Raw genomic sequence first — 11,345 nt, 5'->3', positions numbered from 1 at the left:
AAATGATCAAAGGATGGAAATGAAGAAATCAAAGCTATCAACAATCATATGAAAAAATGTCCTAAATCCCTATTGATTAGAGACATGCAAATTAAAACAACTTTGAGGTACCACCTCACACCTATGAGATTGGTCAATATGCCAGTAAAGAAAAATGATAAATGTTGGAGGCGATGTGGTGTGATAGAGACATGAAAAGAGAGAGGTTTTGCAGGACTTGTGGACCAAGATGCAAGAACCAGGATTCCAATGGAATGTTCCTAGGAGTGGCAGTTGGGATTCTGCTGGCCACACTGAGAAGAGAAACTTGGCTTTTGGACTTTGTCTCTGACTGGAAGTCACACTCTCTCTCCCTGGAGGTTTGAACCTGGCTGAAAGACCTTTGTGAAGCTGATTTGGTTTTTTGGGTTTCTCTGGTTCTGAGCAGTTGAAGTTGACACTGAAGAAGAGATTTTCTTGGTGAAGAAGAAAGAATATTCAAACAGTTGTCCTCTATCTCCCTAACTGTCTTAGAGTCATAGCTTGTGACGGGAATACTTCCTCAAACCTTTCTAAAATTATCCCCATAGTTTAGGGAAATCCTCATCTCTCTTGCCTCAGTTTCCCATCCTGTTATCCCAATAAACCCCTTGACTTGGAAAAAGGAAAGGAAAAGAATATCTTTATAGCTTACTCAAGTGGGGAGGGAAGGAGCCAAGGCTTCAAGAAGAACTGAGTGGAGAGGGTTGGAAAAGGGAGGGAGTGAGGGAGGAAGGAGGTTAGGAAATAGATTGATCCATCAGCCATCAGTAGGGATCAGCAGGCAAACCCCAGAGAAAATCCCAGGACATTCCTTTATAAGTAGTTCCCCTGTGTACCAGTATCCCTGTGTGGTGGCATTCCCTCAGCATTTCTCATTTCTACAATCCATTACAAATAAGTAGCCTTAGGTTCCCTCAGCAGTTCTCTCTAGTCACAGCCAGCCAGAGAACAGCAGTCATTGCTGAAGAAACAGTTTCTAGTCAGTTTACTTCTTTTATTTCAGTGGGGAAATTGGGACACTAATGCACTGCCAATGGAGTTGTGAACTGCTCCACCATTCTGGAGGGCAATTTGGAATTATGCCCAAAGGCTATAGAAGAATCTATATCTTTTGATCCAGCAATACTACTACTAGGTCTGTATCTTAAAGAGATAAAAAAGAAATGGGAAAGGACTTGTTTATACAAAAATATTTATAGCTGCCCTTTTTGGGGTGGCAAAGAATAATGCATAATCCAGCTTGAATTGCTTGCCAACTCCGGGAGGGGGAGGGGAGAAGGGATGGAGACAATTTGGATCATATGATTTTGGAAAACATGTAGAAATTTGTTATTATATGTAATTGGTAAACAAAACCGTTTCTTTTTGGCCTTGTAGCAACTCTAAGACAGAAGGACAAGCACTAAGCATGACTTGCCCACGGTCACTCAACTAGGAAGTGTCTGAGTTGGCATTTGAACCCATGTCCATGCTCTCTTTTCACTGAAACAACCTGGCTGCCTTAAGGCTGGCAAAGAGTTTTACAAATATTATCCCATTGAATCCTCAATACAGCCCTAGGAGGTCAGAGCCATTATTAATTCCCATGTGCGGAGGGGGGGGGGGGGGGAGGGACTGAGATAGTGTTCGGGGCAGGATTTGAACATCTTCCCGACGTCAGGTCCAGTGCCCTACCCACAGCACCACCGAGCAGCTTAGGCCGTGGCATGGCGCGGTGCTCACTCGCATACTCTGGAACCCGAGCTACAGACCAAGTAAAGGTAGCCCAGGTTAGAGCGAGTCGCCCTCGAGGCTCCATGGGCCCCAACGGGTTAAAACCATCGAGTCGAGCCTCTGGGTCCTAGAGCGACCACGGCGGAAATCGTCGTTCCGGCTTCCGGAAGGAGGGGCGGGAGTCGGGGCTATTTGCGGAGTGAGGCCACTGGCCGCCGTGGTGGTAAGTGAGTGGGGCCTCCTGTCGAGCTTGCGTGGTCCGGGCTCCACTCGCGCGCGACCGTTTCCTCCTGCCTTCTGGGGCGCTACCGCGGCCAGCAGTGGGAGCGCCCCCAGGGCTTGGGTCGTGCTCCAGCTGGGTCGGCTGACCTGTGGGGCGGGGACTCGGGAGCTAGGCCCCGCGGTGTTTGTTGTCGCAGAGATGAGGAAGCTGAGCTCTGGGCCTTCCCCACCCCCCCCTTAAGGAAGTCGTTGTCGAGGGGGGGGGGGGGGAAGAGGGGGACCAAGTCAGAAACAACCCAACATCTAATCCTTGAGCCTTATTCTGTGCCATACCAGGGCCAACAAAATATTCACTCACCTCCCTTTCCCCAAAATAGAGATGTATTCCGTTCGGAAATTTATTAATAATAACAGTAAAATAGCTGTATGACCCTGGACAAGTCACAACCGTCATTGCTTAACCCATACCGCTCTTTTACCTTGGAATCAATAGGTAGTATTGATTCTAGGACAGAAAGTAAAGGTTTTTAAGTAAATAAATATTATAATAACAGGGAAAGTGACAGTAATAATAGCAGCAGTAAAAGTAATTATAATAACTTGTAGCAAGTATAATAACAATAGTAGTAATAGTGATAATTTGGTGAAAATAAACTGATAGCTAGCATTTATACAGGGCTTTAAGGTTTGCAAAGCACTTTACAAATGTCATTTCTTTTGATCCTCTCCTGGGGGATGGACATTATTATCCCCACTCTACAGGTGGGAAAATTGAGGCAGAAGGGTGCTAAGTGATTTGCCCAGGGGTCATGCTATTTATAAATGGCTGCCTCAGCCCCTAGTCTTGCTCCTTCTTCACCCTCTTAGCTGGGGCTGTCACTAGCTGATTAGAAAGCACCTCCTCATCAGGAGGTGAGGCTGGAACAGATGATAATTGATGCTCATTTAGGATTCCAGGGGGTGTTTTGATACTCATCATCACCCTCAGAGGTTGGGGCTTTAAGATAAGCTGCCCCAGTGCACAAATGTGGTAGCTTGAGACAAGCTTGGGCTTGTTGCCTCTTTGAGGAGTAAAGCTCACAGTTTGGTTATTGGACTGACCTGGTCTCCTGAGGTGGTTGTGGGGAAAGAAAGAGGTAACATTTAATAGAAATTGGGAGGAGGTTGCATACTTAAGAGTGCTGTGCCAATGTTAACCAGCTTTGCTTTTATTATGCCAACTTGTGACCCTTGAGGCAATTTGGGTGTTTGAGAGCAGGGACTCTCCTTATTCTTGTGTCTTGTGGACCCTTTCTCAGAATAATGTTTTTAATTGCATAAAATGAAATGCAGGAGATTACAGAAGGAACTATTGCTTAGGGAAAATAAAGATGCATTTTTTTTTACCCTTCCAAGTTCTTGGACTCCCCTGAAATATATTTACAGATGCCTTGAGACCTCAGGTTAAGAACATCCCCTGTTTTTGAAGACGGAATTGAGACTCTGAGACATAGGATGACTTGATTGAGGTCATTCAGCCCAGATGTTTTTAGATTTTCTTTGATCTTGGTTAACAAAGAACCATGGATGTGGTGGAGAGAGAGATGGCCTCAAAGTGATCTGGGTTCGAGTCTTGCCTTTTGCATACTGGTTGAGTGACACCCAGATTGTCCCTAGTGCTCCAGACAACTCGCAGACTGGAGATTTCAAATCATAGGCTTACTGGTAGAGCAGTAGCGGGAACTCTGTAACTGAAGTCACATGTCTAGGGGATCCAAAAGAAATGTGATGGGAATGAACATGTGAAAGAGGGAATGAAGGACAGCATCTCAGTTAGATTCCTGCTCCTTAGTCTGTCTTTGGAGGTCTTCACCCATTTCTAGGTTTATTTCTCACAGCACTACATATTTCATTTGTCCAATACTGGCCACTGGAGTGTCCTCTCTCTTCCTCCCTCTCATGTATTTCCATAGGTTGCCCCCATTTCCCAGAACTTAATCTTATCTTTCCCTGTATTTCTCATCACATTCAAACTATATTATATTTATTGCCTATTTTTCCTCTCCCTCTGAGGAAATTGTAAGCCCCCTGGTATTTTCCTTTGTATTCCCAGTGCTTAGCACATAGTAGGTACTTTAAATGCTTGTTAAATTTAGCATTGGCTACAGTTACCGTGACAACTGAACCTGTCCTTGAGGAGGTTTCATTGTATTCCAATAAACAGATAATTAGAGACATTACAACTGGGAAGAAGGACAACACTTTTAAGAAGTACCTGAGGGGAGGGAAAGAACATGAACCATGGAAAAGTTTTCTTAATTAATCAATTAAATAAAAATTAAAAAAAAAAAGTGGTACTTGAGGTGGACCTTGAAGGACAATAGTGTACAACTAGACCTCCTTCAGTTTCTAAAAGATACTGGTAATGGGGAGGGGAAATTGTCTTCTTGGGCCTCTTCTTTAGGGAGTAAACTGTGGGATTTATGCATGTAGAAGCTCAAGTGTGTAATGTATGATTTCATATTCTTCTCCCAGTGTTCTTTAGTTTGGACTGACTCAGGATAGTTCTCAGTTCAGAGTGTAGACCCTGTGTGAAGGTGATGCTACACAACAGGAAGAGGACCAATCATTTTGTTACACTCAAAGTAAGTAATAGCTTTCATGAACTCTCACCATTGGAGATGGTAGTAAAGACTGCTATTTTGAACAGATCCAAGGCCTTTTTGAAAAATATAAAATGCAAATTGTAAACCTTTAAAACTTGTTATCTTTAAGCTTCTGGATACTTTAAAACTTTGATTTTAACATTTCATGTGACCATATATTAGCAGCACTATTCACCATTACTTCCCTCTTATTAAACTCATCAATTATTTTTTTCTTCTCTTTTTCCATTGCACTTCACTGAAGAGCAAAGAATTTAAATAATTCCCCTTTTTTCACCTGGGAAAATTATCATGTTGCCGTTTTATTTTTTTGAGAGGTATTATTTCTTTTCCTTTTGATTGCTTCCTAGCCAGAAAAAAAACAAGACAAACCACTTCCAAAAACTATCAGATATTACAAAGATGCAGAAACTCTTTTATAGAATGAAACCCTTATTGTTAAGTACTACGCTATAATTAATAATTTAGATTTCTAAGGTTGGAATTGTTAAGGTATACAAACAGAAAACATCATGACTTTCACATAATACAATATGTTTTTGTATTTATTGCAAGTAAAGAACACCTAAAACCTAGGTCAGGATCTATAAGATATTAGGAAATATTGGATACCTATTTATTATTACATGTATGAGTACTTTCAAATTTTGAACATTTTTATAAAAGCATATATCTTGAACTTAAATTTTTTTTTAGAATGGTCTTTTCCCATTAAGAAATTATAGGTGTACCTTTTTCAACATATCTTCACATTTTACTACTTCATTTATTTGGCATAATTTTTAAAATTGATTTTTTATTATGAACCTTGTCATTGATACAAATATTCCAATAAACAAGGACAAAAAAGAGAATTGTATATGAAACTGCATTTCTTTGCTGTTTGTTTTTTAAAAATTGTGTTTTAAATTTAACATAAAAATTTACCTCTTTGGCCCTCTTCTGAATGCTATGTGTACTTAAAAATTTTACATATATTTTTAATCTATACCTCTTTTTGCTAAGTCATTTCTCTCTCCCAAAAGAAGCCTTCCCATCCAACAAATAAGTGATGAATATAATCAAGCAAAACAAAATAAACCATCTACACCTTGCTCAAAAACCTATATCTCATTTTGTAACCCTAGGCCATCACCTGTACTAAAAAGTGGAATGCTTTTCCTTGTTATCAGAATTTGGATGGCATCATTGGTCACTGCATTGATTGGTATTTGGATATTTTTCAGTTATCTTCATATTATTTTTGTCATTGTGTACATTGTCCTGGTTCCATACACTATATTAGTCTATTTAAGTCTTTCCAAGTGCCTATGATTCCTTTATATTGAACATTTCTCATGGCACAGTAATATTTCATTACATTCCTATATCAATTTCTTTAACCAGGATCTAGCTGATGTTTTCAGTTCTTTACTCAAACAAACAAAAAGTGCTACTATAGGTATTTTTACACATGTTATTTCACTTTGGCTTTGAATTCTTTCATGGTCTAGGCCAGGTAGTGATATTTCTATGTAAAAGAGTTTGCACAACTAAGTGATTTTGAGTATATTTCCAAATTGTTTTCTAGAACAATTAGATCAGTTCACAATTTCATCAGTAGATATATTTCCCTTCCCACCTTTTCCCATTTACAAGTGCCCATTTAAAAAAAAAAAGGCAGCTACAAATACAGCCAAGATTTTGATATGGTATTCCATTTTAAGACCTAATTTCCTAAGATTTATCTAATATCTGAGAGTATAGAATTAACAGATATTTTTCTCATACTTGCTTACACATTGCACTTGTTGATGTCTAATATATTTTTCTTTCATTGTAGACTGGTTTCTAGTTGGCCAAGTAAGATTGACCTACACCATGGAGTTCTTAAAGAAAAATCACTACTGTATAGTATTCTTTTCTTTTATTTCTTCTTCACAGAGGAATTAACTAAGGTCTGGTTATTTTTCCCCCCTTTAGAAAATTATGGGATTTATTCTCCTACAAAAAAAGTGAAACAACATTGGATCAAAGAGGAAAACAATAGAAAGTAGTCAGCAAGACTATTTTTAAACTGTTCAGAATGCAGTTAAGAAGAGAAAAAGGAAGTATTTCCCGAAGCACAAATCAAGGAAAAACCAATGAGAATCTGTGTAAGACAGCACAGCAGTGGAAGAGATGGGGAATGACTTCCCGATATGACGCAGGTTTTAGTAGATTTAGAAACAGCCTAGACGAGAAGCCCTATAAATGTACTCTGTGTGATAAAGGTTTCAGTCAGAGTTCAACTCTTTTCCAGCACGCAAAAATCCACACTGGAGAGAAATCCCATATCTGTGCTGATTGTGGGAAAAGCTTCTTTCAGAGCTCAAACCTCATTCAGCACCGACGAGTCCATACTGGAGAAAAGCCCTATAAATGTACTGAGTGTGGGGAAAGATTTAAACAGAGCTCAAATCTCATTCAACACCAGAGAATTCACACTGGAGAGAAGCCCTATCAGTGTGATGAATGTGGCCGGTGTTTCAGTCAGAGTTCCCATCTCATCCAACATCAGAGAACCCACACAGGAGAGAAGCCCTATCAGTGTATTGAATGTGGCAGGTGCTTTAGCCAGAGTTCTCACCTTAGTCAACATATGAAACGGCACAGAGAAGAGAAACCTCATAAAAGCCGCGGCAAATATACCAGGAAAACTCGTTTGGTATTGTGTTAAAATTAATGGTTTGGCTAAATATATGAAAATTATAAATCTTTTATTTACAAAAGAGGTGGAGTGAACGTAGAGAAAAACAAAAGGGTAGAGAAGACATTAACCTATCTAACTAAATATTGTTCTAGTGTTTGGCTCAGCCAGGACTTGTTAACCTTCAACTAGAATTAAAATATCTCCAGAAGACAGGGAGGGAAAACCAGCTATCCACTTACTCAAGTTCCTTTTAAGAGGCAGGTCAAGACAATGACTTGAGCTGAAGATGACTCCTGAGGCCAACTTTCTTCTTGAAGTGACTCTCTTCTTGGAGTCCACTCTCCTTAACCTCAGAAATTCAGGGCCTTTTATAGTGGCTTCTTGTCTCCTCTCTTCACAGGGGCCAATCACAGCTTCCAAATTGTTTAGCACTTCCCAGGGGGTTCACAGTTTCTGAGGGTGTGAACTCTTACAAAAAAGTTAAGTTTCTGAGGGTGTGAACTCTTGTGGATTCTTAAAAGGAAGTTTCTGACTTTGAGTTAGAAAAAAGGATGGAGCTCTCTAAGTAGCTTGCTGGCTTCTCACCTAGCACTAGGTAGGTGTGAATTCACTAAGTGGTTTGTAAGCTCTCCCACCTAGTTCAAGCTTGTGTTGATTCAAAGTTATTGTTAACTAAAGTGCTAACTACAACTAGGCAAAGAGAATAACGGATTCCCTTTTCACAAGTGTACTCAAAGAGAACAAATAATTCCCTTTTATAGTATCAAGTTGGAGAATCCATGCAGGAAGGAAGTCGATGCCTTTACTATGTTAAACCAGCTTTAATAAAAATGAGAAAAAAACAAAACAAAACAACATAACTTTGTCTCCACTACCACCCTCCTTTCCTGGATCACTCTTCCTTTAACTTTTACCCCTCCCAACAGAAAATGATGTAAACTTGCATTGGGATTTATTGTGAGTTTGTTGATCTTTTAGAGTGAAAGACTGATTCCTACTATCCTTAAGTTTGGTGGTTTTTCACTTGCAGATTTCCATGTGGTGCTTTTAAGGTTTGTTACAGTCAGATGGTACAAGAACATGCTAATGGTCGTTCAGTTTTTGTACTGATCAGGCTTTATGTAAATTATAAGGGAAAGGAAGTTTTAATTTCATGCAAAGAAGTGATGGATTAATTTTTGGATTTTAGAATGGAAGGCTTTTGTCCTTGTGGTGTTTGACACATTTTAAAATGTTTTAAAAGAGAAGGAAGATTTATTGGTACAAAGATTCAAGCTCATGTTTTTAATCAGTGGAGAATAATTTTCTCCATGTCAATTTAAAGGTTTTCTCTCTTATCATTATTCTACTTTTATAATTTGTTAATGTAGATTCTCTAATGTGTTTTCTAATTTTCATTAGCTCCCTGAACTCTCCTATTCTCAGCAAAAGATATAATAGCTGAAATGAGATCTATTATTCTTGGGATTTGAGAGCTTAAATCACTATAGTAACAGTAATAATATTTTCCTTTTTATTCAGAGATAATGCTGTTAATCTACAAATTAGTAAGTCACTTGAGTTTTTCGGAATGGTGATGTGTTTTTCCTGTTCATCTGCACTTAGTTCCCTGGATTCCCTCCTCTGTGACCATTAACATGAATTTTCAAGTTCAGGTTATAAGTGTTGTCTGTATGTATTGCAAGAGAATAGAAATAAATTGGCACAGATGGCTTTGGCAATAATAGTGTTGTGCTTCAAACTAATCCTTTGGACTCATAAGCTTTTATAGTAAGAAGAAAAAAATTTAGAGCATTTCGGAATATCTGATGCTGTTACATGATCTATTAAGTATTTGCTTGTGTGCTTGATTAAAAACAAGTGATTTTGTAACAAGTCTCTCTGACCTCAACTTTGAAAACTTTAGAACCTTGGTCTTTTAAAAGCAAGTTTTCTCAACAATTGTAAAGGCCATTAACTTAGTTTGGGTGCAATTTAGCTCCTCTGAAATAATTTTCCCTCCAACTTCACCCCCATCACCTTCTAGTTTACAGCTAATGCTTTACAAGTCCAGGAAAACCTGTTTCTTAACTTTTGAGGGAACAGTGTCATGTTTCAGATATCCTGGCCAAACTTAAGCTCAGGGTTTTGGTTCCTATAGGATGCCGGGATTCTCGTTATTTTCTCTATCTTTTGTAATCATTTCAAATCCTATTGTACTAATAATGACAGTTCTCCATATGAAATAAAATGCTATTTTGTACAATGCCAACCTTTGTTTTATAAATGCCCATTTTTCAGTTTCCAGTTTTCCTCCTGTTCTCTCATCTTATGCATCCTCTAGTTCTCTCTGGACCCTTCTATGCCCCCATTTTGAGTTTTTATAATTCCCAAACCAAAAATGAAGTTAAATACTTTCAGGTTTTGGCTTGATGCCTTTCTGCCAAAGAATGTTGATGTGCTGTAAGTTTCTTTTGAGAATTCTAAGGCATATTGCTCTGAATGTATTTGTCATCTTAATTTGGTTGCTCGATAGGTAGGTAACAATTGTACTTGATTTCTAAGAACCTATAATAAGGTAGGGGATCTCTGGTAATATTGTTTATATGTTCTATTGACAGTAAATGGATTTAAAGTTGGTGTGGCCCCAACATTTATGACCCACCATCCTAGTGATGGGCCTCCAAACTTAACTAGGGTGGTGCATAGACCACATACATTCAATCCAATTCTGGGCTTGTACTCTTAGCTTCTTCATCTTGGTACCACCTACTAAGGCTACACACTTTTAAAAATGAGATAGGAAAAGAGAAATTAAGTAGAGGAAGAAAATTTTAAATAAGTGAATGGAAAACAAAACTTAGAAATTAAAAAATTTACCCATACCTCTTTTGGTACTATTACCTTATCCTCAATTTTAGTTATACACAGGGCATATTGAATTGTTGCTTTTTCCTGGCATACTAAGTCCTTAACATATGGTCGAGTTTCTAGGATCCAGAATACACTTTTCAGGTTTCAAGAAATTGCAACTGCTTTTTTTTTTCCTTCAGCCCTTTGCTAATCCCAAATTGCCCTGTATAACCCATCACTTAATAATGATATAGAGTATGTGTAGGTTAGTGAAGGCAGTGAAACTAGAGACCTATGGTGCAATTAGCTTCCCCAGCAGAAAGAGCTATTCCTTTTTAAATGAGATGGAGCCCATTGTAAATTTATGCTGAAAAGTAAATGTCATGCTCTTCCCACTTTTGGCATGGGAATGAGAAGACCTAAAGCAAGAAAAGAACTAAAACCTCTGAGCTAGTAAGGTCAACATGGTACCATGCAGAATGCTGGCTTTGGAGATGGGTTCTAGCTTCAAATTTTGTTTGACTTATTTTTGAATTGGTTAATAGCTTTAGAATTTCAAAATAAAATACTAAAAACTAGGGAGATTGATGTACTCAAGTTCACAAAATCAGACTTAGAGTTACAAGGAACCTAAAGTCATCTAGTCTAATTCCCTTATATTACAGTTGAGGAATCAAGTTGAAGAGAGATTTTGCCCAAAGTCACACACAGGCAGTAAGTGGCACAGAGTTAGTATTTAAACTAATAATTGAATTCTGAACCTAGTGTCTTTCTACTACATTTATGCCTTTTACCACTTATAAGACCTAGAATGAGACACTTGTCTTTGTGGGATATTAGTTATATGAGTGTTCTAGATGCCCTAGATAACTGTCAGCATCCCAACTCTATTAAATATGAACCTGCTGTTTTTTTTTCCTTTTTTTGTTGTAATGTAAAACATTTACATATTGGTCATTGTTGTAAGAGCAAAGACATATATAATCAAAACCCCAAAATAAAACCCAAAAAACACTGATGTGAAAGATAACTCCAACAGTTCTTTCTCTGGAAGTGGATAGCATCCCTAGTCATAAATCAGGATTGTCCCAGATCATTGTATTGCTGAGAGTAGCGAAATTTAATATGAACCTGTATTAAAATATAAGTATAGATTTTCCTGGAAAAATTTTCCCACCCTGAGCTACTAAAATCAACCAGGCACATTTCATTTTCTGTATTTGAGAAAAGGGATTATTTTC

At 38.3% G+C, this 11,345-nt stretch overlaps 1 non-coding gene across 1 annotated transcript; it reads left to right on the top strand.

Annotated features, from left to right (window-relative positions):
• The first annotated feature begins 1,863 nt into the window (after nucleotides 1–1,863).
• LOC100619851 (uncharacterized) lies at nucleotides 1,864–9,523 on the top strand. Its single transcript, XR_008912044.1, has 3 exons — nucleotides 1,864–1,957; nucleotides 4,471–4,580; nucleotides 6,564–9,523. It is a non-coding gene; the product is annotated as an uncharacterized LOC100619851 (transcript).
• Nucleotides 9,524–11,345: the final 1,822 nt, after the last annotated feature.

Source organism: Monodelphis domestica, chromosome 1, assembly GCF_027887165.1.
Source record: "Monodelphis domestica isolate mMonDom1 chromosome 1, mMonDom1.pri, whole genome shotgun sequence".
Lineage (NCBI taxonomy): Eukaryota > Metazoa > Chordata > Mammalia > Didelphimorphia > Didelphidae > Monodelphis > Monodelphis domestica.
The sequence above is the reverse complement of the archived record's forward strand: the minus strand, read 5'-3'. Positions and strand labels throughout refer to the sequence as shown.